Genomic DNA, 27,955 nt, shown 5'->3' on the forward strand with positions numbered 1-27,955 from the left:
GATAAAGGGTGGATTTTATTGACTCATTATGAAGCATCAAGAGGATACAAACATAATGAGCACACATCCAACCTCTGCATAGCTAGGATGCACACAGCCAACATCAACACACGCAAGAAAAAACACATCAGCAAATAACAAAGTCGTACAAGCGCAGACCAAAGCTATGCCTATGCATGAAAAAAAAACAAAGCGATCAAATCCGCAATGGACAAACTATGACAATGACCTTATCTGCACCAACTGTCTCATGACACCACAAGGACGACAAGATTCTCCTACATCAACGCCTTTAAGAAGGGAGCGGCAATCAAGCACCGCCATCACCGGATCCAACCATTAAAGCACAGATTCTACGTTTTCACCCTGAAGAATCGGTCTAAGCGTATTCTAGATTTATATACTCTGTATTGTCCACTACTTATTTGTCACATGCTTCATATTCTATTCAAAAAATCACAAGGAAAACTTGACATAAAATGCAACAGATCATACTTAGCTACTCAGTAAATTACTCGTCACTGCCAGAGAAGAGAAGACCTCAGAAGCGTATCTCAATCCACCAGAGGTCAAAACTTGAATTAACTTCTCCTCGCTGCCATGCAATCCTCCTCGCGCAACCAGGGCAACTAGCACCCCGTTGTCCAGGCAAGTGGATAACCACGGAGAGGAACAATCCCTCCACCACCCCGTAGTCCGCTAGGGTGCAGCCGTCTTCCAACTCCCTTCCCCAGAAAATGATGGTCTGATGGGACGGGGAATGTTCTTCATGTACCCAATCATATATCTGAGTCTGTCAACTTTGTCAGATCCTTGGACCATGAGGTCAAGCTTAGTGTCCTTGTCGATAGTCGGCGCCCTAAAAAAGATCAACATCCATCCAGACCGAAGAAGGGCGAGGTGAAGGGTGGACCCCACGTACCGTAGCCCTCTAAGGCTGGTCACAATGGGCAGGAACATAAACTAATAACCTACACACTTCCCTAGACTATGTTACTACCTCCATAGTGGGTAGGAACATGTATGTAGTGTCATGCAACTATATATTTATTAGGTCATAGACTCATTGTTTCTTGAAGTGTGTGATGTTCCGGTAACTTAGCTAGTTACCACAAGCAGCTCTCTCTTCATTAAATATGTGCCACATAAGCAAAGTTGCATTGGAGTGTGTGATGTTACTCCTAAGTTCCTACCCATTATGACCAGCCTAATTTGTGTCCGTCCTTTAGTTGCTTCCCGTCGAAGACAATGGCCTGCTGGGACGGCACGATGCTCCGCATATCATGGACCTTTCTCTTGACACTACTAGAAAAAAAGTTGTTAGTGGCGCACCAGTTTTTGCTATTAATGGCGCACTATAGGTGCGCCACTATTAACACGTCACTAGTAACAAATAGTAATGGCGCACCTCTGGTGCGCCATTAATATCCCAGATAATAGTGGCGCACCACATAGTGCGCCATTACTATTCCTTCTAGGGGGCCATACTTACCTTCACATATGCTCCCAAGTGCGCCATTACTATGCCCCATAATGCGCCACTGGTATTTAGCCTTGGTACGCCACTAATGCTCAATATGGTGCGCCACTACTATGAATATTAAGAATTATTATTTTTTTGTTTTCTGATATTTGCACAGGTTACAAAATACGTTATATCATAGAATATAAACATCACACGATAGAATTCATCATATTAGTCTCCAAATTCGAAATAGCGAACAAAGTTCAAACATTAGCCAAGTTTAGGTCTCGAGACATTAGCAAAGTTCATCATATTAGCCGAGTTTGTCGTCACATTACAAAGTCGATATCGATCATCTAAACTACCATCACATAGAAGAGAGCTGCGGTCACGATGAGCATCATCGCAATGAAACTGGTCTTCATCCGGTTCCTCCTCCGCTCCCTCCTCTCTCCCGCTAGATAGCGCGCGTATCTAGCTTCTGCCTCCGCCCTAGTGGTGTACCCTTTGTAATTGTTACCGCTGAAACGGTGAACCTGTCTCCGACACTCCTCCCAGTCGTCGTAGACTCCGGGAACCTTACCCTTGTACACGACATACGACGGCATCTCTATGCACTAGACAAATAAAACGTTAGTAGCAATTCACAGATAATATATAAGCAATATATAAGTATGCAACAAAAGGATCGGAAGAGAAAAGAAACACATTAATAGCACGATTCATGGTCCTACTAATAAATAGCATCGATTACATATAAGTTTAACGACTGTCCAAACTAAAGAGACATACAAGTTCATTAAAGTTTAATTACGACATGAGCTAATCGATATTTCAGAACTACATAGCATCATTACTTTCGACTCAACTCAGGGACCGGAGTGTGGATGAAGCCGCCGTCTTTCGTGATGGTCATGAATGTGCGGTCGTTGTCAGCCAACATTTGTAGCGTTGTTTCTATTTCACTGTTGGACGGTTGATATTTGAGGTAGAACTGCCCCGAGGTACGAAGGACATCTTGATAGATGATTTCCGCAAACTCCGACTGGATGCGAAAGAATTCTTGTCTGATGTCTTCGTCCTGGATTGCCGACAAGCGTGCGGCCCAATATTTGAGATTATTTGGTAGCATAAGGTGATTATGGTCCCGTACGACCGCCCGCATGTGATGGAGGGCGTAGTAGGCATCCTTCTGACTGCCAGGCGGCTGCTTGACGCAGGGGAACGTCGTTACGTGGGTGAACACGTGCTTGGCGTACCTACAAATTGGCCTCCTGAAGGTGCCTCCAGATTTGGCGTAGCCGGGGAGAGCATCATCAAGAAATTTCTTCATATTTGTGTAGTCTTTCTTCGACTGACGGTCCGAGTCGAAATACGTGGCCATGGAATATTTCGGGCTTAAGAGGATGAGTGTGCAATATGTGTCACTGCACAAAACATGGAATGTTAGAAAAAAAAGAACGATCGAAATCTAAGAAATCATATGTTACGGGGCGGTGAGGGGATGACTTACTCGGAAAAGTAAGGCACGAGGAAGTTATCCTTATCTGGGTTCGCCAGAATGACGCCTTCGAGGTATGAAGTCGCGACTTGCCAGTCCCCAGCGCTGCCCAAGATCTTGGCACGCATGTAGAAGGGGTCGACTATCACGATGTCCGGGGTCTTGTCTCTAATGATCCGCATCTCCATACTGAGCGAAAATAGCCGAATGAAGGTGTAGTGCAGCGGATGAAGGTTAAACATAGCGAAGATGTCATCAAACCGCAGGACGATCATACGCCTGATGGTGTTATCGACAAAGCCCTTGCCCTCTGGCACCTTGGCCACGAAAACCGGGTATGCCACATCATTCTCGGAGAGACGCCGCTTCTCCATAGAAAGAACACTGTCATGTAGACTCCGCATAGCACCGGTTGCAGCATTGAGCAGATTAGTCGGTAGCATCGGCCTACCCGCCACATGCACCCTCCTCGAGATATCCTTAGGTATTGGTGGCCCGTCCTGAGCACGGATCGTACTCGGTGCCGGCTGGCTCGCACCCTTGTTATTTTTCTTTTCCATCCCTTCTGCTTCTTCTGCTGTAATGGGATCGAGTTCTGCTCAGAGACCACCTTCTTGAGTGTGCTGGGGCTGATAATATTTCGCACCTCGGCTATTTGATGCTCAGTGAAGGAGGCAGCTGGAGGCGTCTCCTGAGAACTGAACGCCAGACGACGCCTGTTGCAATTGGGTTTCTCCGCGGTACCAGCTAGATGGCGATCGTCTTTTGCAGGGTTGGGTTCTTAAGAAGGAGGCCCCAAGAATTCGTCACCGTACCCATGTTCGTTGAAGTACTTATCGATGTTGGAAAATGTACCGTCGTCGTCGTCCGGATCCTGTGCCATATGCATGTCCGGATCAGCTGACGGCGGTAGCGTTGCGGCGGTCTTGCCATGGCTTGGCGCTGGCACGACTGGCGGTGTTGTCTGTGGGGTGGTGTCCCCCGCCCCCAAACGAATCTGGCTCTTCGGCCAAAGCATGGACCAGCTTATGCAGGCGCTGAGGGTCATCACATCATCTTCGTCAGCCCCAGGGGGTCGATACGGAGGCAACAAGTCGTCGTAGTCCCGCAGCACGTGAACCAGTTGAACCCTATACACGGTGGGTGGCATCGGATTACCGTGGAACATGCAGTTGCCCGGTTGAACGATTCTGGCCTTGGCGACATCGATCAACTCGCCGTCCACCAAGTGCAGGAGAGTGCATGGAACATCGGCGGCGCCCTGCGAAAACATGTAGGGCGTCAGGGATGCCCAGTCAAAGGCAAGGAGATGAAGTCATCGGCCGAGGCTTAGTTACCGTGATGGCATCGAGCTCGGCTAATGTCGAGGCACCGCCAACGGCGGGCGTGCAAGTGACGGAGGGGCCGCTTGCTGCCGAGGTGCCGGCCGGCGTATTCTTCCCACACCCGGGTGCATTAAGCTCCAATGCCGGCGCCGACGCCGGAGACACCAATGCCGCCTCCGCCGGAGACACCAATGGCGCTGGCGCGTTGTGCGAGTTGCTGCCCGTGAAGCTGGGAATCAGGGGCGGCCCCTATTGGTCGCCCGCAATCCACGCCTGCAGCCCCTCAAGCAAGGTAGGCATAATGGCGGTGATCCTCGCTCCCAGTTGGTCTCGCACTTGCTCTTCGACTATCTCCGGAATCCGCGCCACTTGTGCGTTGAGTTCTTTAACCTTGCGCTCCTGGATTTCCGAGCTGGTCTTTCTCTCCTTTTGCCCAGCCTTATAGTATTCCAACCATTTCGTGGACAAGTCTTTGCCGGCCACACGACCAGCTGACGACGACTTACTGAACTTATCATTGTGTTTCATTACGTTCAACGCCCTATTTAAAGTGGTGTCCCAAGGGGAGCTCTGAGACCCCGCACTACTGCTTTCAGTGTCCTGCGGAAGGAACGTGAACCATTTAGAAATTTGGCTTCATTAATTAGAATGCAACCATATGGAGCTAATTACGCGGGGGTGTATTCCTTACCAGAACAAGCTCAAGCACCTTGGTCTTCGGATCCGTGTAAAGCTCCTTTGTTACCGGGTCCACCTTGTACCGGGCCCTGACATAGTTCCTGGTCTGCTTGCCACGGTATTTATCGAAGAGGGGCGGTAGGCCTTGCTCGGCACGCTCCGCGTCCTCCTTGTCCCATATAGGTTCCGCCACTCTGTAACCGCCGGGACCGAGTGTGTGGTGTCCTAAGTTCAAGTCCCACATATCTTTCCCTCACTGACTTGATTCCACGGATGCGTTGCTCTCGCACTTGATCTTGAACTCCAGGTAGTCAGCTTCACTGATCGAAGGATTTGTCTCCTTGATCTTCTCATAACTATCACCACTTAGAATCCTTCTCTTCACCGCGGCTCTCCAAGTAGCCAGGGCCGTGCTCATCTTCGTGAGGGCGGCACTGTTCACTTTATTTCCTGAGAGGCGTGTGTTTGCGAAGTCACCGGGGAACATGTATCGTTCGTGCAGCTTCATGAAGAGGAGGTTGCGCAAATTCCCTCGGTCACGATGCCTTAGGTTCTCGGTGTTGATCGAGACGGCGTTCCGGAGAATGCACCCGAGTTGTCCCGCGTACCCACTAACTAATTCTTTCGGCGTCGTTGGATGCCCACTGGAGGACACTTCAGTAAATTCCTCCTTGACGGTGCCGAGCACGTTCGGGCGCCGGTCCTTTCGTTGCCTCTTCGGTTGGCTACCATCTGTGCGTGCGCTGCCATCATCAGTGGTGGCATCCCTGAAGGAAATATGCCCTAGAGGCAATAATAAAGTTATTATTTATTTCCTTATATCATGATAAATGTTTATTATTCATGCTAGAATTGTATTAACCGGAAACATAATACATGTGTGAATACATAGACGAACAGAGTGTCACTAGTTTGCCTCTACTTGACTAGCTCGTTAATTAAAGATGGTTATGTTTCCTAACCATAGACATGAGTTGTCATTTGATTAACGGGATCACATCATTAGGAGAATGATGTGATTGACTTGACCCATTCCGTTAGCTTAGTACTCGATCGTTTAGTATGTTGCTATTGCTTTCTTCATGACTTATCCATGTTCCTATGACTATGAGATTATGCAACTCCCGTTTACCGGAGGAACACTTTGTGTGCTACCAAACGTCACAACGTAACTGGGTGATTATAAAGGTGCTCTACAGGTGTCTCCGAAGGTACTTGTTGGGTTGGCGTATTTCGAGATTAGGATTTGTCACTCCGATTGTCGGAGAGGTATCTCGGGCCCACTCGGTAATGCACATCACTTAAGCCTTGCAAGCATTGCAACTGATGAGTTAGTTGTGGGATGATGTATTACGGAACGAGTAAAGAGACTTGCCGGTAACGAGATTGAACTAGGTATTGAGATAGCGACGATCAAATCTCGGGCAAGTAACATACCGATGACAAAGGGAACAACGTATCTTGTTATGCGGTCTGACCGATAAAGATCTTCGTAGAATATTTGGGAGCCAATATGAGCATCCAGGTTCCGCTATTGGTTATTGACCGGAGACGTGTACTCGGTCATGTCTACATAGTTCTCGAACTTTAGTTGTCACACTTTGGTTCGGCGGTATTGTTGGATGAAGCGGCCCGGACCGACATTATGCGTACGCTTACGCGAGACGGGTTCTACCAACGTGCTTTGCGCACAGGTGGCTGGCGGGTGTCAGTTTCTCTAACTTTAGTTGAACCGAGTGTGGCTACGCCCGGTCCTTGAGAAGGTTAAAAAAGCACTAACTTGACAAACTATCGTTGTGGTTTTGATGCGTACGTAAGAACGGTTCTTGCTCAGCCCATAGCAGCCACATAAAACTTGCAACAACAAAGTAGATGACGTCTAACTTGTTTTTGCAGGGCATGTTGTGATGTGATATGGTCAAGACATGATGCTATATTTTATTGTATGAGATGATCATGTTTTGTAACCGAGTTATCGGCAACTGGCAGGAGCCATATGGTTGTCGCTTTATTGTATGCAATGCAAATGCCCTGTAATGCTTTACTTCATCACTAAGCGGTAGCGATAGTCGTAGAAGCATAAGTTGGTGAGACGACAACGATGCTGTCGCGCCGATGACGATGGTGATCATGACGGTGCTTCGGAGATGGAGATCACAAGCACAAGATGATGATGGCCATATCATATCACTTATATTGATTGCATGTGATGTTTATCTTTTATGCATCTTATCTTGCTTTGATTGACGGTAGCATTATAAGATGATCTCTCTAAATTATCAAGGTATAAGTGTTCTCCCTGAGTATGCACCGTTGCGAAAGTTCTTTGTGCTGAGACATCACGTGATGACCGGGTGTGATAGGCTCTACGTTCAAATACAACGGGTGCAAAACAGTTGCACACGCGGAATACTCAGGTTAAACTTGATGAGCCTAGCATATAACAGATATGGCCTCGGAACACTGAGACCGAAAGGTCGAGCGTGAATCATATAGTAGATATGATCAACATAGTGATGTTCACCATTGAAACTACTCCATATCATGTGATGATCGGACGTGGTTTAGTTGATATGGATCACGTGATCACTTAGAGGATTAGAGGGATGTCTATCTAAGTGGGAGTTCTTTAATAATTTGATTAACTGAACTTTACTTTATCATGAACTTAGTCCTGGTAGTATTAGCATATCTATGTTGTAGATCAATAGATCGCGTTTAGCTGCCCTGTTTTATATTTGATATGTTCCTAGAGAAAACTAATTTGAAAGATGTTAGTAGCAATGATGCGGATTGAATCCGTGATCTGAGGATTATCCTCATTGCTGCACAGAAGAATTATGTCCTTGATGCACCGCTAGGTGACAGACCTATTGCAAGAGCAGATGCAGACGTTATGAACGTTTTGACAAAAGCTTGGTATGATGACTACTTGATAGTTAGTGCACCATGCTTTACGGCTTAGAACTGGGACTTCAAAAATGTTTTGAACGCCACAGAGCATATAAGATGTTCCAAGAGTTGAAATTTGTATTTCATACTCATGCCCGTGTCGAGAGGTATGAGACCTCTGACAGTACTTTGCCCACAAGATGGAGGAGAATTGCTCAGCTAGTGAGCGTGTGCTCAGAATGTCTGAGTACTACAATCACTTGAATCAAGTGGGAGTTAATCTTCCAGATAATATAGTGATTGACAGAGTTCTCTAGTCACTATCACCAAGTTACTAGAACTTCGTGATGAACTATAATATGCAAGGGATAAATGGAAACGATTCCCAAGCTCTTCGTGATGCTGAAATCGACGAAGGTAGAAATCAAGAAAAGCATCAAGTGTTGATGGTTGACAAGACCACTAAGTTTCAAGAAAAGGGCAAAGGGAAGAAGGGGAACTTCAAAGAAGAATGGCAAGCAAGTTGCTACTCAAGTGAAGAAGCCCAAGTCTGTACCTAAGCCTGAGACTAAGTGCTTCTACTGCAAAGGGACTGGTCACTGGAAGGGGAACTACCCCAAGTATTTGGCGGATAAGAAGGATGGCTAGGTGAACAAAGGTATATTTGATATACAGATTATTGATGTGTATTTTACTAGTGTTCGTAGCAACCCCTCGGTATTTGATACGGGTTCAGTTGCTAAGAGTAGTAACTCGAAACGGGAGTTGCAGAATGAACAGAGACTAGTTAAGGGTGAAGTGACGATGTGTGTTGGAAGTGGTTCCAAGATTGATATGATCATCATCGCACGCTCCCTACACTTTTGGGATTAGTGTTGAACCTAAATAAGTGTTATTTGGTGTTTGCGTTGAGCATGAATATGATTTGATCATGTTTATGGCAATGCGGTTATTCATTTAAGTTAGAGAATAATTGTTGTTCTATTTACATGAATAAAACCTTCTATGGTCATACACCCAATGAAAATGGTTTGTTGGATCTCGATCGTAGTGATACACATATTCATAATATTGAAGCCAAAAAAAAATGCAAAGTTAATAATGATAGTGCAACTCATTTGTGGCACTGCCGTTTAGGTCATATTGGTGTAAAGCGCATGAAGAAACTCCATGCTGGTGGGATTTTGGAATCACTTGATGCTTGCGAACCATGCCTTATGGGCAAGATGACTAAAGACTCCGTTCTCCGGAACAATGGAGGGAGCAGCTGACTTATTGGAAATAATACATACTGATGTATGCTATCTGATGATTGTTGAGGCTCGCGGCGGGTATCGTTATTTTCTGACCCTCACAGATGATTTGAGCAGATATGGGTATATCTACTTGATGAAACATAAGTCTGAAACATTTGAAAAGTTCATATAATTTCAGAGTGAAGTGGAAAATCATCGTAACAAGAAAATAAAGTTTCTACGATCTGATCGTGGAGGAGAATATTTGAGTTACGAGTTTGGTCCTCATTTGAAACAATGCAGAATAGTTTCGCAACTCACGCCACCTGGAACACCATAGCGTAATGGTGTGTCCGAACATCGTAACCGTACTTTATTAGATATGGTGCAATCTATGATGTCTCTTACCGATTTACCACTATCGTTTTGGGGTTATGCATTAGAGACACCTACATTCACGTTAAATAGGGCACCATCTAAATCCGTTGAGACGACACCTTATGAACTTTGGTTTGGCAAGAAACCAAAAGTTGTTGTTTCTTAAAGTTTGGGGTTGCGATACTTATGTGAAAAAGTTTCATCCTGATAAGCTCAAACCCAAATCAGAAAATATGTCTTCATAGAATACCCAAAGGAGGCAGTTGGGTACACCTTCTATCACAGATCCAAAGGCAAGATATTCGTTGCTTATAATGGATCCTTTCTAGAGAAGGAGTTTCCCTCGGAAGAAGTGAGTGGGAGGAAAGTAGAACTTGATGAGGTAACTGTACCTGCTCCCTTATTGGAAAGTAGTTCATCACAGAAATCTGTTCCTGTGACTCCTACACCAATTAGTGAGGAAGCTAATGATGATGATCATGTAACTTCAGATCAAGTTACTACCGAACCTTGTAGGTCAACCAGAGTGAGATCCGCACCAGAGTGGTACGGTAATCCTGTTCTGGAGGTCATGTTACTTTACCATGACGAACCTACGAACTATGAGGAAGCGATGATGAGCCCAGATTCCGCAAAATGGCTTGAGGCCATGAAATCTGAGATGGGATCCATGTATGAGAACAAAGTATGGACTTTGATTGACTTGCCCGATGATTGGTGAGCCATTGAGATTAAATGGATCTTCAAGAGGAAGACGGACTCTGATAGTAGTGTTACTATCTACAAAGCTAGAATTGTCGCAAAAAGGTTTTCAACAAGTTCAAGGTGTTGACTACGATGAGAGTTTCTCACTCGTATCTATGCTTAAGTCTGTCCGAATCATGTTAGCAATTGCTGCAATTTATGAAATCTGGCAAATGGATAAACAAAACTGCATTCCTTAATGGATTTATTAAAGAAGAGTTGTATATGATGCAACCAGAAGGTTTTTTCAATCCTAAAGGTGCTACCAAAATGTGCAAGCTCCAGCGATCTATCTATGGACTGGTGCAAGCATCTCGGAGTCGGAATATACGCTTTGATGAGTTGATCAATGCATATAGTTTTATACAGACTTGCGGTGAAGCCTGTATTTACAAGAAAGTGAGTGGGATCACTACAACATTTCTGATAAGTATATGTGAATGACATATTGTTGATCAGAAATAATATAGAATTATTCTGCAAAGCATAAAGGAGTGTTTAAAAGGAGTTTTTCAAAGAAAGACCTCGGTGAAGCTGCTTACATATTCAGCATCAAGATCTATAGAGATAGATCAAGACGCTTGATATGTTTTTTCAATGAGTACATACCTTGACAAGATTTTGAAGTAGTCCAAAAGGAGCAGTCAAAGAAAGAGTTCTTGCCTGTGTTACAAGGTGTGAAATTGAGTAAGACTCAAAGCCCGACCACGACAGAAGATAGAAAGAGAATGAAAGTCATTCCCTATGCATCAGCCACAGGTTCTATAAAGTATGCCATGCTGTGTACCAGATCTATTGTATACCCTACATTGATTTTGGCAAGGGAGTACAATAGTGATCTAGGAGTAGATCACTGGACAGCGGTCAAAATTATCCTTAGTGGAATAAGGATATGTTTCTCGATTATGGAGGTGACAAAAGGTCCGTCGTAAAGGGTTACGTCGATACAAGTTTTTGACACTGATCCAGATGACTCTAAGTCTCACCCTGGATACATATTGAAAGTGGGAGCAATTAGCTAAAGTAGCTTCGTGCAGAGTATTGTAGACATAGAAATTTGCAAAATACATACGGATCTGAATTTTGGCAGACCCGTCGACTAAGCTTCTCTCACAAGCAAAACATGATCACACCTTAGTACTCTTTGGGTGTTAATCACATAGAGATGTGAACTAGATTACTGACTCTAGTAAACCCTTTGAGTGTTGGTCACATAACGATGTGAACTATGGGTATGAATCATATGGTGATGTGAACTATTGATGTTAAATCACACGGCGATGTGATCTAGATTATTGACTCTAGTGCAAGTGGGAGACTGAAGGAAATATGCCCTAGAGGCAATAATAAAGTTCTTATTTAGTTCCTTATATCATGATAAATGTTTATTATTCATGCTAGAATTGTATTAACCGGAAACATAATACATGTGTGAATACATAGACGAACAGAGTGTCACTAGTTTGCCTCTACTTGACTAGCTCGTTAATTAAAGATGGTTATGTTTCCTAACCATAGACATGAGTTGTCATTTGATTAACGGGATCACATCATTAGGAGAATGATGTGATTGACTTGACCCATTCCGTTAGCTTAGCACTCGATCGTTTAGTATGTTGCTATTGCTTTCTTCATGACTTATACATGTTCCTATGACTATGAGATTATGCAACTCCCATTTACCGGAAGAACACTTTGTGTGCTACCAAACGTCACAACGTAACTGGGTGATTATAAAGGTGCTCTACAGGTGTCTCCGAAGGTACTTGTTGGGTTAGCGTATTTCGAGATTAGGATTTGTCACTCTGATTGTCGGAGAGGTATCTCTAGGCCCACTCGGTAATGCACATCACTTAAGCCTTGCAAGCATTGCAACTAATGAGTTAGTTGCGGGATGATGTTGTGACACCCGGATAATTAAGCTACAGTAACTTTCTGCTAATGATGCCACGTCACCTCGATTACTTTTGCTAATCTCGCGTTAGTTCGAAACTGAATCAAATTCAAATTCAAAATCAAGCAAACAATAAAAGTTTTCAAATATTAAAACTAAAATGTTCGGGGTGAGCCAAAAACCCATACTAAATATTGTTGTAGAAACCACACTCCTCTAAAGTATTTAAATGCACCATAGTAATTAAAACAACGGCAAAACTGTTATTTAATAAATACTTTTAAATAATAAATAATTACAAAACTATTTTATTTAGGTGCCAAAGTTAATGTGGCAGTAGTATATTTATAAATACAAATTTAGGTGCAAGTGTATATTTTTCTAAAACTACAATAAATTTAACTAAAATAAATCATGAAAGAATACATATAAAGAAAAGAAATAAAACAAAGTAGAACAAACAAAAGGAAGGAAAAGAACCCCCCCCCCTCTGGGCCTCGGCCCAACTGGCCGTCGACCCACCCTAGCCGGCCCACTCCCCCTCCCCGGTCGGTTCTCTGTTCCCCCGACCCCGTCGCTAGAGGAGGCTGGTCGCCGCCGAACCCCCTCGCCGGCGATGAACCCCGCGAGAGAATAAGGCCGCCACGCCCCGACTCCTCGATCCCCTCTCCAATACCCCTGGTGTCCCCATCCATTCCCCCTCCTCGCGCCGCTTTCGCTCTCCAGATCCACCGCACCACCGCCATGACCGCCGACGCCGACAAGCTCTCCGCCGTTCCCGTCACCTAGGACCGTGCCAGGGCCTTCGCCGCCCTCCGCCTCGTCGCCTTCGACTACGAGGCGAGCCGAGGAGCACCACTACGGCGCCCCTGACCCTACTTCCTCGTCGGACGCCGCCTCCCTCGTCGTCGTCAACGTCACCGTCGTCCATCGTCGAACCTGCTGCCTTCTGCTGCTCCTAAGAAATCACGGGGCCTCCTTGTGCCTACGCGGTGAGCCCGCTTTCGAACCCCCACCTTCCCCCTTCATTTCCCCGCTCGTAGCACCACCGCCCACAAGACCGAGCCCTGGTCGCCACCAAGGCCGCGAGCTCGACGTAGCTGAGCTCGGCCAGGGCCAGCCCGCCTCACCTTTGAGCTCTCAGGACGCGGCCACACCGCGCGTGCCCCCTGACCCCGCACATCATCGCGCGCGTCCACTCGGGGCCTCCCGCTGCCTTCCCGCGTTCTCCATCGCCGCATCTGGAGCTCTGCTCCGGCGTGCGCTCACCACCCTGCTGTCGCGCCCTGGGCCACTCTGCTCCGCGCCCCGGCTCATGTCGCCCTCTTTGCTCGCGCGCCCTCGCGCCTACGGCGCCTGCGCGCCTCGCCGTGCGACCACCGAGCTCCGTCGCCGCCATTGCCGTTGTTCTGCTCCTCACCGACATCCCCCGCTCGCGCAGTTGCCCCCGGTCGGCGCGCCACGCCGAGCCCGATCGGACGCGCCTGCCTGTGCAGCGAACGGCTGCCGGAATCCGCCGGCCGGAGTTCCTCCCCCGCCGCGCTGGAGTTAGCCGCCGACGTGGCCGGCTTATTTAGCACTAACCTAGCCCTTAATCCCCAATGACAGCCGGGCCCTGCACGTTTAATTCTTGCTAATAAAAATGTTTTGATTAAATAAACAACTGACAGGTAGGGCCCACGTTTTACTGTTCAAATGGCGCTGAGTCAGCATGCTGACTCAGCACCTGGGCCCACCAGTCAGCCTCTGGTTGACTAGTCTGTCGACCCTGTCAACAGGGCCCACCAGTCAGCCCTTGTGTGTGCTGGCTGGGTACAATTCTGGGTGCACATAGCAATTTTTCTATTTATTTTGGAGTTAATAGAAATTTCAGAATATGTTTAAAACTTTGATAAATCATATAAAATAAACCGTAGCTCGGATGAAAATACTTTCTACATGAAAGTTGCTCAGAACGACAAGACGAATCCAGATACGCAGCCCGTTCGTCCACCACACGTCCCTAATATATCAAACTCGCAACTTTTCCCCTGCGATTCAACTTTTCCACACGTCTCTATACTGCTTGCATTAGAAGAGTGTAGCATGTTACTGCTTTCGATAAATCCTATTCTGTTGCATAGCCTGTCATTGTTGCTACAGTTGTTACCCTTACCTGCTATCCTACTGCTTGCTATAGGATGCTAGTGTTCCATCAGTGGCCCTACATTCTTGTCCGTCTGCCATGCTATACTACTGGGCCGTGATCACTTTGGGAGGTGATCACGGGTATATAATATATACATTATATACATGACACATGTGGTGACTAAAGTCGGGTCGGCTCGAGGAGTACCCGCAAGTGATTCTGATGAGGGGGCTGAAAGGACAGGTGGCTCCATCCCGGTAGAGGTGGGCCTGGGTTCCTGACGGCCCCCGACTGTTACTTTATGGCGGAGCGACAGGGCAGGTTGAGACCACCCAAAAGAGAGGTGGGCCTGGCCCTGGTCGGCGTTCGCGGATACTTAACCCGCTTAACGAGATCTTGGTATTTGATCTGAGTCTGGCCATTTGGTCTATACGCACTAACCATCTACGCGGGAGTAGTTATGGGTATCCCGGCGTCGTGGTATCAGCCGAAGCCTTCGTGACGTCAGCGACTGAGTGGCGCGCGCCGGATTGGACTGGAACGCCACTAGGCTAGGTCTGCTTCCGGCCGCGTATGCAACGTGCAGGTGTGCATAGGGCGATGGGCCCAGACCCCTGCGCGCATAGGGTTAGACCGGCGTGTTGTCCTCTCTGTTGTGCTTAGGTGGGGCTGCGACGTGTTGATCTTCCGAGGCCGGGCATGACCCAGAAAAGTGTGTCCGGCCAAATGGGATCGAGCGTGTTGGGTTATGTGGTGCACCCCTGCAGGGAAGTTTATCTATTCGAATAGCCGTGTCCCTCGGTAAAAGGACGACCCGGAGTTGTACCTTGACCTTATGACAACTAGAACTGGATACTTAATAAAACACACCCTTCCAAGTGCCAGATATAACCCGGTGATCGCTCTTTAACAGGGCGACGAGGAGGGGATCGCCGGGTAGGATTATGCTATACGATGCTACTTGGAGGACTTCAATCTACTCTCTTCTACATGCTGCAAGATGGAGGTTGCCAGAAGCGTAGTCTTCGACATGATTAGCTATCCCCCTCTTATTCTGGCATTCTACAGTTCAGTCCACTGATATGGCCCTTTACACTTATACCCATTGCATATGTAGTGTAGCTCCTTGCTTGCGAGTACTTTGGATGAGTACTCACGGTTGCTTTTCTCCCTCTTTTCCCCTTTCTATACCTGATTATCGCAACCAGATGCTGGAGTCCAGGAGCTAGAGATCCCGAGGATGATTCTACATGGAGTTCGGCTTCGAGGAGTAGTTAGGAGGTCCCAGGCAGGAGGCCTTGCCTTTTCGATCGTTGCTACTTTTGTGCTAGCCTTCTTAAGGCAGACTTGTTTAACTTATGTCTGTACTCAGATATTGTTGCTTTCGCTGACTCATCTATGATCGAGCACTTGTATTCGAGCCCTCGAGGACCCTGGCTTGTATTATGATGCTTGTATGACTTATTTATGTTGTAGAGTTGTGTTGTGATATCTTCCCGTGAGTCCCTGATCTTGATCGTACACATTTGCGTGCATGATTAGTGTACGGTCAAATCGGGGGCGTCACAAGTTGGTATCAGAGCCAACTGCCTGTAGGAATCCCCCCTTCCAGACTCCTTGGCCGAAGTCGAGTCTAGTCATTGAAAAACTTTTACTAACATGGCTGTGTGTCTTACGGGCCCACGTCGCCATTGGGTGGTAGTAGGCTCTTTTATTCCTCGACCTTTACTCTGGGACTCTGAACTCTCTCCTATCCGGGTTAAATGATTTTGCTAAAAAGACTAACTGTAGGTTCTCGTAAATACTTTCTCCCGGAGAGCCCCTTCCGGCCAGATGATCGCCTGCTGCACCAGAAGATTCTGAAGACACTCTCTGATGCTTTCCCGAGACCCTTGTGCCCTTCGCCATTGCGATCCCTACCACCGATAAATCTTTATGGATAACTACATACTTTTATCGTTCATACCTTCATCCCCAGTTGTCCTTGTTATTACAAGGTGCCCTCAAATATTCTCCGATGTTCTCGAGACTTTGTGCTCGTTGCTTTTGCAATTCCCTACCACTGATCTATGGATAAATACTTACACCCGTCGTTCTTAATTTTATTCCAAGTTGATCTTGTTGATACAAGATGCCCCGAACCGCTCTCCGTGGTTCCAAGAATCCTTTGAGCTTACTGCTATACAGTTCTTTGTCACCTGAATACCCCTACGGATAATTCTCGCACTTACTGAGTATCCGCTCATCCCCAGTTGATTCAAGTATTTCACAAAAGTGTTCAAAATATCATTCGATCTTCGAAAATCCTCAGGAGCCTATTGCTCTTGAAATTCTTGTTTGCTTGCATTATGGTTAATCCCATAAGTCTCGTAATCTTATTGGCATCTTTTGTCATTATCATTTTGAGTCCGTTGATTCAATTTGTTGCGAATGCTCGCAATCCTCGGTCATATCCTAGAATTCGTCCTTCCGGCTCAGACGTCATTTTAAACGTGAGCTGGATCTCGACCTATCAAATTGCCATCGATTGTACCCCTAAGCCTACTCAACTTATCCATCCTTGATCAGAGCGTTGCTTCTGACCCCCTGTTTTGGAAATCATAATTCTTTTGCATTTGAACTTTGAGTTAGTCAGTTGTTTCTATAATCAGATCTCCTTGCATTCTTCTTCCTCTGGTTGAGTACCGATGCTCACATCAGATCCCTTGTGGACCATCGGTTCCTTTGTTGGATTTTATCCGACAGTGTCCTTCCTATTGAATAACCTTGTGAGCCTTTCCATGGGTATATAATGCCTTTGGTAAATTGTATCCTCTGTTTTCTCAACCATGCTCTGTTTTTGAGCTGGTGGTATTTACTATTGAAGCTGGTGGTATATGTTTCCACGATACCCTGACGGGTTAAACCTATGCCTTCCTTAATATGTGTGAACTCAGAAGTTTTCACGAGTCATACTCATCTGGTATTTCACCAGGTAAAACTTTCAACACTAATGCCTTTATCAAAGCGAGGAGTGAATGGAAGGTTATACATTGAAGAAGTGGGAGTCGACCTTGAACCTTGCGTTCATGCCCATGGACACGATGTATAACTTATCATGGAAGCTGCTTGTAAACATAATTACCCCCTTGTTATAAGTTCATCTTGTATCCGTGGTTCGATCATTTATGATCGTGGTTTCTGACCATGTTCTCCTTTAAATACCATTTCTCGTGCAAGTTTAAGCACTTGTCTTCTGCAGAGTAATACCCCAGTCCAACCTCTACTTTGATTTGTCGTCGAGTATTACCCCCCTGGTATCTCAAGATTATCACGGAACTGCATAACTTCTTATGAGTTCTTCATCAAGTGCTACATTCTCACTTATTCCAATTTTCCACGGGCTCTGAGTTATTAATCACGCAAAGACACCGATAACTGAACCGAGTCCGCACTACGGTTCAACAACTCTTAGTAATCTTCTTTAAGTACGAGTTTGTACCCGATCACGCCATTCCTAGCCTGTTTGGCTATATCATTATCTTGATGATTTTAACTGTGCTACCTGGACCTTCCCAGCGCACAAATTTCGACAGTGAGCTAATCTTGCGTCGATCTTCCTCGTCATATCACTTCTCCTTGAATAGCAAACTTGATTTCGAGTGTGTGCCCTACCCGTGGTTCCAATAACCTTTCGCTTTCATCATTCCTTTGACTTGATGTCATCATCGATCAATTACATCTTCTTGAAAACCTCTCGACAAATTTGTCGTGGTCATTGTCAACAATTTGACTTCTTCCAAGTTGTGTGTCGAAATTCAGGATGAGAAATACCATCCTTGCCCCTCGATGAATTGTGTCATCATCGACAACATTCTTGCCTCCCCTCAACACAAACTTGTTCATATTGTGTGTTGTATCTTGATTTCCCTGCTATCCAACCTATGTTATGTTCTACCGTGGAGTATTACCATCTTCGATGTCAAGAATGTCGTGAGCATTACTCCACCTCTTAAGAATTCTTGGTACAGTGATACTTCTCACCATCACCATTCATTCTTGGTCCCCATGTTGTTTCTAAACGAAATACCGACAAATGGTCTGTGACGTGTAAATTCTAAACTTTTAGCAACCCTATTGCTTTGAAGTTATTGGTCTATAGTTTCATTCTATGTCTATGGCTTAATGAATCATCATTCGAACATTGATCGTGCTACCTAGCCCATATTTCGGGTGCACATTTCAACCAATGTTTAACTGTGTATGTTTTCCTCGAGCATACATCATTAAGTCATTCGATCTAGCTAATGTTATCTGCTTGTTCACATAGTTGTGGAAATCCATCTTTTGGAAATCTCAATGGAATGTCGCTGAGTCCATCAGCCACCTCCTCACCCTCTCTTTGGTTTAATGATGAACTCTGGTTTCGGAACTTGCTTTCATAGCTCATTTCCCGAGAATCTTACAATGTCATACCATCAATTTGTGTTGCACTTTTCTTCTCGGACATCCTGAGTCTGAGGTATCCTGACACCAATCAGATCTGAATCTCGGTCGGATATGATGGTTGGAACATATTTCCAAGAGTTGTAACATTGGTCTATTTATGACCCGATAAAGTGATGTCATGCCTAACACACCTGGCCGCAGGACCTATTGTTATAAGTTTTCCTTTTTAGCAAGGTTGGCTATTCTTCCATGAGGAAATTGTAAGACTTATTCTATAAGTTGTTCCTGATGGATCCTTTTTGTTTCCAAATTCTGATCTTCACCTGTTGACCATGTCAATGCTATCTCAAAGCATGTCTATGGTACTCCGATTTTCAACAAGAACATTTGAAGCCCAATACTAAATGTTTCTTACTCAATTAGCCAAACACCGCTGTATGGGTTATGTCGTGAAATTCCTCTCCCCTTACCTAAATGGTTTTCTACTTTCTATCCTGTCATGGATATGATACGCTGCTTGTCCTTGGGAAGGATATACCCTTGAAATATGTGTTTAAACACATTTTCCTTTCCATTCTTCTGTTTAATCTGATAATCATATTTTCCTTTCCATTGTTTGGTTTAACCTTTCTGGTGATCTATATGATCTAAGCAGTAATATTCTCCTGCTTATGTAAACACCTCGGTGTACAACTCTGTCAGTAAGACCCTGTTACTATTGTTGGTGACATTTCGGTAGCCACCGATGGATGAGAACTTTGCCTATTGGTTCGCCTCGTTCAACGAGCAGGAAAGTGGTTCTCTTTGTCCCTCGCCCTCGGTACCAACGTTGTTGCCAACATAACTGACAGGCTACCCTCTGACATGTCTTGCTATCATGACTGTATAAGATGCCAACGGCCTTCCTACTTTTAACCACATGGTGGGCCCATAACCCATAGTTCCACAGGATCGAAACCTGACTCTCCTGTACCCCCATGTTGCCAAAGTTATTCCTCGCGCTTGATTTCGTACATAATTCATGGGTCATCTTCCTAGTAATATACTTTGGTATTAGACGCTATACTTATTCTCGTTTCCCTGAACCCCTTTCACCTTCTGATAGGCATCGAACGCTTGCCTATCGGTTTGAAACTTCTCATGGTACCTTCTTACTTTGCTCTCGACATCTTCTTAAGTTTCAATTCGAGAGATACTTATGCTTCTTCCCCTGAGTTAACCGTCTGATGCTCGATCTTGTTAGAATCCGTCCTTATAGGCTTTTCCCTTCTCACCCTTTCGTAAGTACGGTGAAGATCCTGAAGGAAGGACGACAAACTTCATCATGATGACTGAAGCATAGGAATGAACCTCTTCGAGAAGAACAACCAAGACCAAGAAGGATCGTTAGAATTTCGTAACCTATTCTTCCCCCTTACTCCCCTCTTAAATCTCGGGACGAGATTTCTTGTAGTGGAGGAGAATTGTGACGCCCGGATAATTAAGCTACAGTAACTTTCTGCTAATGATGCCACGTCACCTCGATTACTGTTGCTAATCTCGCGTTAGTTCGAAACTGAATCAAATTCAAATTCAAAATCAAGCAAACAATAAAAGTTTTCAAATATTAAAACTAAAATGTTCGGGGTGAGCCAAATAAATCCATAAAAAATATTGGTGTAGAAACCACACTCCTCTAAAGTATTTAAATGCACCATAGTAATTAAAACAACGGCAAAACTGTTATTTAATAAATACTTTTAAATAATAAATAATTACAAAACTATTTTATTTAGGTGCCAAAGTTAATGTGGCAGTAGTATATTTATAAATACAAATTTAGGTGCAAGTGTATATTTTTCTAAAACTAAAATAAATGTAACTAAAATAAATCATGAAAGAATAAATATAAAGAAAAGAAATAAAACAAAGTAGAACAAGCAAAAGGAAGGAAAAGAACCCCCCCTCCCCGCTGGGCCTCGGCCCAGCTGGCCATCGACCCACCCTAGCCGGCCCACTCCCCCTCCCCGGTCGGTTCTCTGTTCCCCCGACCCCGTCGCTACAGGAGGCTGGTCGCCGCCGAACCCCCTCGCCGGCGATGAACCCCGCGAGAGAATAAGGCCGCCACGCCCCGACTCCTCGATCCCCTCTCCAATCCCCCTGGCGTCCCCATCCATTCCCCCTCCTCGCGCCGCTTTCGCTCTCCAGATCCACCGCGCCACCGCACCACCGCCATGACCGCCGACGCCGAGGAGCTCTCCGACGTCCCCGTCACCTAGGACCGTGCCAGGGCCTTCGCCGCCCTCCGCCTCGTCGCCTTCGACTACGAGCCGAGCCGAGGAGCACACTACGGCGCCGCTGACCCTACATCCTCGTCGGACGCCGCCTCCCTCGTCGTCGTCTCCATCACCGTCGTCCGTCGTCGAACCTGCCGCCTTCTGCTGCTCCTAAGAAATCACGGGGCCTCCTTGTGCCTACGCGGTGAGCCCGCTTTCGAACCCCCTCCTTCCCCCTTCATTTCCCCGCTCGTAGCACCACCGCCCACAAGACAGAGCCCTGGTCGCCACCAAGGCCGCGAGCTCGACGTAGCTGAGCTCGGCCAGGGCCAGCCCGCCTCACCTTTGAGCTCTCCGGACGCGGCCGCACCGCGCGTGCCCCCTGACCCCGCACATCCTCGCGCGCGTCCACTCGGGGCCTCCCGCTGCCTTCCCGCGTTCGCCGTCGCCGCATCTGGAGCTCTGCTCCGCCATGCGCTCACCACCCTGCTGTCGCGCCCTGGGCCACTCTGCTCCGCGCCCCGGCTCGTGTCGCCCTCTCTGCTCGCGCGCCCTCGCGCCTACGGCGCCTGCGCGCCTCGCCGTGCGACCACCGAGCTCCGCCGCCGCCGTTGCCGTTGTTCTGCTCCTCACCGACCTCGCCCGCTCGCACAGTTGCCCCCGGTCGGCGCGCCACGCCGAGCCCGATCGGACGCGCCTGCCTGCGCAGCGAACGGCTGCCGGAATCCGCCGGCCGTAGTTCCTCCCCCGCCGCGCCGGAGTTAGCCGCCGACGTGGCCGGCTTATTTAGCACTAACCTAGCCCTTAATCCCCAATGACAGCCGGGCCCTGCACGTTTAATTTTTGCTAATAAAAATGTTTTGATTAAATAAACAACTGACAAGTAGGGCCCGCGTTTTACCGTTCAATTGGATAAGATCCGCTGACTCAGCATGCTGACTCAGCACCTGGGCCCACCAGTCAGCCTCTGGTTGACTAGTCTGTCGACCCTGTCAACAGGGCCCACCAGTCAGCCCTTGTGTGTGCTGGCTGGGTACAATTCTGGGTGCACATAGCAATTTGTCTATTTATTTTGGAGTTAATAGAAATTTCAGAATATGTTTAAAACTTTGATAAATCATATAAAATAAACCGTAGCTCGGATGAAAATACTTTCTACATGAAAGTTGCTCAGAACGACGAGACGAATCCGGATACGCAGCCCGTTCGTCCACCACACGTCCCTAACATATCAAACTCGCAACTTTTCCCCTCCGATTCATCTGTCCGAAAACGCGAAACACCGGGGATATTTTCCCGGATGTTTGCCCCCTTCACCGGTATCACCTCATACCGTGTTAGAACACGTCTAGCTCTGCCTGTTGTCCTGTTATGCACTTGCTTGCTATGTATTTACTGTTTCTCCCCCTCTTCTCTTCGGTAGACCCGGTGACGATGCTGATGCCCCTGTGGTCGACAACGTCACCGACGACCCCTCCTTCTTGTCTGAGCAACCAGGCAAGCCCCCCCCCCTTGATCACCAGATATCGCCTACTCTTCTCTATACTGCTTGCATTAGAAGAGTATAGCATGTTACTGCTTTTGATAAATCTTATTCTGTTGCATAGCCTGTCAGTGTTGCTACAGTTGTTACCCTTACCTACTATCCTACTGCTTACTATAGGATGCTAGTGTTCCATCAGTGGCCCTACACTCTTGTCCGTCTGGCATGCTATACTACTGGGCCGTGATCACTTTGGGAGGTGATCACGGGTATATACTATATACATTATATACATGACACATGTGGTGACTAAAGTCGGGTCGGCTCGAGGAGTACCCGCAAGTGATTCTGATGAGGGGGCTGAAAGGACAGGTGGCTCCATCCCGGTAGAGGTGGGCCTGGGTTCCTGACGGCCCCCGACTGTTACTTTATGGCGGAGCGACAGGGCAGGTTGAGACCACCCAGGAGATAGGTGGGCCTGGCCCTGGTCGGCGTTCGCGGATACTTAACCCGCTTAACGAGATCTTGGTATTTGATCTGAGTCTGGCCATTTGGTCTATACGCACTAACCATCTACGCGGGAGTAGTTATGGGTATCCCGGCGTCGTGGTATCAGCCGAAGCCTTCGTGACATCAGCGACTGAGTGGCGCACGCCGGATTGGACTGGAACGCCACTAGGCTAGGTCTGCTTCCGGCCGCGTACGCAACGTGCAGGTGTGCATAGGGCGATGGGCCCAGACCCCTGCGCGCATAGGGTTAGACCGGCGTGCTGACCTCTCTGTTGTGCTTAGGTGGGGCTGCGACGTGTTGATCTTCCGAGGCCGGGCATGACCCAGAAAAGTGTGTCCGGCCAAATGGGATCGAGCGTGTTGGGTTATGTGGTGCACCCCTGCAGGGAAGTTTATCTATTCGAATAGCCGTGTCCCTCGGTAAAAGGACGACCCGGAGTTGTACCTTGACCTTATGACAACTAGAACTGGATACTTAATAAAACACACCCTTCCAAGTGCCAGATATAACCCGGTGATCGCTCTCTAACAGGGCGACGAGGAGGGGATCGCCGGGTAGGATTATGCTATACGATGCTACTTGGAGGACTTCAATCTACTCTCTTCTACATGCTGCAAGATGGAGGTTGCCAAAAGCGTAGTCTTCGACAGGATTAGCTATCCCCCTCTTATTCTGGCATTCTACAGTTCAGTCCACTGATATGGCCCTTTACACTTATACCCATTGCATATGTAGTGTAGCTCCTTGCTTGCGAGTACTTTGGATGAGTACTCACGGTTGCTTTTCTCCCTCTTTTCCCCTTTCTATACCTGATTGTCGCAACCAGATGCTGGAGTCCAGGAGCTAGAGATCCCGAGGATGATTCTACATGGAGTTCGGCTTCGAGGAGTAGTTAGGAGGTCCCAGGCAGGAGGCCTTGCCTTTTCGATCGTTGCTACTTTTGTGCTAGCCTTCTTAAGGCAGACTTGTTTAACTTATGTCTGTACTCAGATATTGTTGCTTTCGCTGACTCATCTATGATCGAGCACTTGTATTCGAGCCCTCGAGGCCCCTGGCTTGTATTATGATGCTTGTATGACTTATTTATGTTGTAGAGTTGTGTTGTGATATCTTCCCGTGAGTCCCTGATCTTGATCGTACACATTTGCGTGCATGATTAGTGTACGGTCAAATCGGGGGCGTCACAGATGTATTACGGAATGAGTAAAGAGACTTGCCGGTAACGAGATTGAACTAGGTATTGAGATACCGATGATCGAATCTCGGGCAAGTAACATACCGATGACAAAGGGAACAACGTATGTTGTTATGCGGTCTGACTGATAAAGATCTTCGTAGAATATGTGGGAGCCAATATGAGCATCCAGGTTCCGCTATTGGTTATTGACCGGAGACGTGTCTCGGTCATGTCTACATAGTTCTCGAACCCGTAGGGTCCGCACGCTTAACGTTTCGATGACAGTTATATTATGAGTTTATATGTTTTGATGTACCGAAGGTTGTTTGGAGTCCCGGATGTGATCACGGACATGACGAGGAGTCTCGAAATGGTCGAGACATAAAGATTGACATATTGGAAGCCTATGTTTGGATATCGGAAGTTTTCCGAGTGAAATCGGGATTTTACCGGAGTACGGGAGGGGTTACCGAAACCCCCCGGGGGTTACTGGGCCATAGTGGGCCTTAGTTGAGAAGAGGAGAGGCGGCCAGGGCAAGGGCCGCGTGCCCCTCCCCCTAGTCCGAATAGGACAAGGAGAAGGGGGCGGCGCCCCCCCTCCTTCCTTCTTCTCCTCCACCTCTTTCCCCCTCTTCTCCTAATCCTACAAGGAATAGGGAGGGAGTGCTACTCTCGGTGGGAGTAGGACTCCTCCTGGCGCGCCCCCTCCTGGCCGGCTTCACCTCCCCCCTTGCTCCTTCATATACGGGGGAAAGGGGGCACCCTAGAGACACAACAATTGATCGTTTGATCTTTTAGCCGTGTGCGGTGCCCCCCTCCACCATAGTCCACCTCGATAATAATGTAGTGGTGCTTCGGCGAAGCCCTGCGTCGGTAGAACATCATCATCGTCACCACGCCGTCATGCTGACGAAACTCTCCCTCAACACTCGGCTGGATCGGAGTTCGAGGGACGTCATCGGGCTGAACGTGGGCTGAACTCGGAGGTGCCGTGCGTTCGGTACTTGATCGGTTGGATCGTGAAGACGTATGACTACATCAACCGCGTTATGCTAACGCTTCCGCTTTCGGTCTACGAGGGTACGTGGACAACACTCTCCCCTCTCGTTGCTATGCATCACCATGATCTTGCGTGTGCGTAGGAAATATTTTGAAATTACTACGTTCTCCAACAATCCCCGGCGGCACCATCAGTGGTGTCATCCCCGACGCCACTAGGGGTTGTGTAGTCGGGATCGGTGTCTTCCGCGGCGTCCTCATAGCGGTGAGGTTCTTCCTCCATCTCCTGGGACAGCTCCCAGAATTACTTGCCCGAACCGCCGGCCTCATCATTGTCGGCCATGTTCGCTCTAAATAGGAAAAAAGGCTACTAGAGTTATTGGATGAGATCAAGGTAGTATCTATTCTTCTATCCTATATATTTTCACATTACAGGTTATAAACACCCCTTTACCCAAAAGATTGTTCCAAGTGCACTATTGCTATCCTACTAAGTGCACTATTGCAGGTTATATATTTTCTATCCTACTAAGTGCACTATTGCTAAACCTGACTCAACTTAAAGTAGCATTCATGATGAAAGGAAACATGAAACCATGCTTTCAGCAAACTCTCAGAAGAAATCAAAGAATGGCCAATACCAAGTATCATTTACTTTAGTTGTATATTAATACTCTGCTAATCAACATTGAAGGAGTTTGGACATTTTGTGTATAACAAACATTACTTCATTCATATAGCATGATGATGCTTTTACCCCTTGAACTGCAGCATAGACCATGCATTTAATCACTTTGCCACATACACAACAGACAAAGTACCCTAGGCCGTACTAGATACTAGCAAATATAAGGGCAAAAATCAAATCATTTGGTCTACAGACTGCACATTAGCAGTCCAAGGCGCAAACAAACCAAAAAAGGTGAATAGACTTAACAAAGCAGCAAAAGGAGCAGGAACACAAGGCCATCAACAGTAGGTTGCAGATGACATTACACTACAGCTGACCAGCCTATCCAGATATCATTTTAAACACCACACCACAGGAGCTCCCCTGGGTCAAGTGGCCAGGTTACTACAATTTTTAGCAACTGTCAAAGTTTACAGGTGATTACACATAACAGACAAAGCTGTGATCCTTTACTCCTATTTGACTATAGACAAGCACCAAACTACCATCATCAGAAGAATACATGGTGTTGTAGTAACAACAAATAGACCATATGCGCAGATATAAGCAATTTTGAACAATGCTCCCAGGTAAAAGCCATTCATGCTGATTAATTTTTGTTTCGTTTGAGAATCGGGCACCTTCTAGGTCAAGAAAATTGGGCATAACCTTTGCTAATTTTCTTGACCTAGGAGTGCCCCATTCTCAACCGAAACAGAAATTAATCAACATTTCAGGAGAAAGGGGCAACTATTTGTCCCTGCAAACCACAGCATTGGAATAGTACCAAACTGGTTCATGTAATCCACTTAATATCAAAACAGTAGCTTAAAGGTTCAAGCTTTCGCCAAATCAATCAATAGAACTACAATCCAGGCTTCTGTCAGCAGTTCAAAAAAACTATAAACCAAGCAAGGGCTGACTACCACCAGGCAGCTAGTAGGAACAACTGCAGCTGGCACTACCACGCATAAGCACTAATAGATCCAATGATTGCAGTAGGTGCAGGCATATCATACACTTTCTTACCTTGTCCTGAAGTTGCAACCACCAGACCAGAGAGAAGTCGCTCCTCCTCTTCTTCCCTCAGCCCCAAATTCGCCTGCAATAACAACCACGATTCCGGTCAGGGTAAATTCATCACAGCATGTATGGATATTAACCACTGCACATCACATTCGCATCAGTACGTATACTTGCCACTGAAGGAGCCTCAGTTCAGTTCAGTTTGACACTCGGACAGTAGCAAAACTCAGGGGAAATGGTTCGGCATAATGCTCTCTAATCACACAACAGCGATGGCGGTTCTGAATCTAAGATACTTTGTGTCTCCGTGGAGATTGCTTTCCATGGGACACAGCTAGTTGCTGTTACTTGATAAACAACTGCATCTGGCTAACTGAAATATGGCACGCTCTGAACCTAAGCTACTCTGCTTCTTGGCGAACATGTGAACCTTCGTCCAGAAAAGGAAATCCCCTTTTCATCTATTTGATTCAAAGACCGGAACTTATGTTTGAGGAGTAAGCAGTAACTATAACATAACTGGATAAGAAATTGAGATTAAAAAAAAACATAACTATAAGAAAACAGAGCCAGAGCAGATACATTCTTGCACCACTTGACAGAATGCATTGGCAAGTGTATGCATCATACTGTAATTTCGCTATCACTATGAATGGCTAGTGCAAGAGTCAAGCAATGCTCGACGGATCCGGCGTTTGCGGGCACGACGATGCGCACGGGCTAGCGCGTTGGGGTCTACAGCGGTGAGTTCGGCCCCAACGAGCACGATGGCTACGGGCGCGGCAAGTCGAGAAGGAAGAGGGGAGAGGAGGCGGAGCTCACCGGGGAGGCACAAGGAGGCCCTGCGAGAGCTTAGTAGCAGTAGAGGTGGCCGGAGTTGAGGAAGACGGCGGCGACCCGAGGAAGAAGACAAGGTGGATCCGGTGCTGTGCGGCTCCTCGGCTCACGCGCGTCGACGTAGAGGTAGCAGCGGATGCCGGTGGAGTGGTTGGACCAGTCGAAGGAGCACGGGGGAAGGTGGTCGCCGCGGTGGTGGGCGACGAACGGCGTCGGAGGCGATCGGGCGCATGGATCTGGCGAGGGAGGGAGAGAGGCCAGAGGGAGAGGGGAGCAAGTGGGAGTGGATGGGGTTATTTTAGTGGGGGAGGGTTAGCAATGGCACACCT

The 27,955-nt window shown here is 47.0% G+C and overlaps 1 long non-coding RNA gene across 1 annotated transcript; it reads right to left on the reverse strand.

The window, feature by feature from the left end:
* Positions 1 to 1,682: 1,682 nt before the first annotated feature.
* LOC120969268 (uncharacterized) lies at positions 1,683 to 27,922 on the reverse strand. Its single transcript, XR_005763291.2, has 3 exons — positions 27,612 to 27,922; positions 26,793 to 26,865; positions 1,683 to 2,082 (listed from the first exon to the last, which is right to left on the reverse strand). It is a non-coding gene; the product is annotated as an uncharacterized lncRNA (long non-coding RNA).
* Positions 27,923 to 27,955: the final 33 nt, after the last annotated feature.

The sequence above is a fragment of the Aegilops tauschii genome, chromosome 7 (assembly GCF_002575655.3).
Source record: "Aegilops tauschii subsp. strangulata cultivar AL8/78 chromosome 7, Aet v6.0, whole genome shotgun sequence".
Lineage (NCBI taxonomy): Eukaryota > Viridiplantae > Streptophyta > Magnoliopsida > Poales > Poaceae > Aegilops > Aegilops tauschii.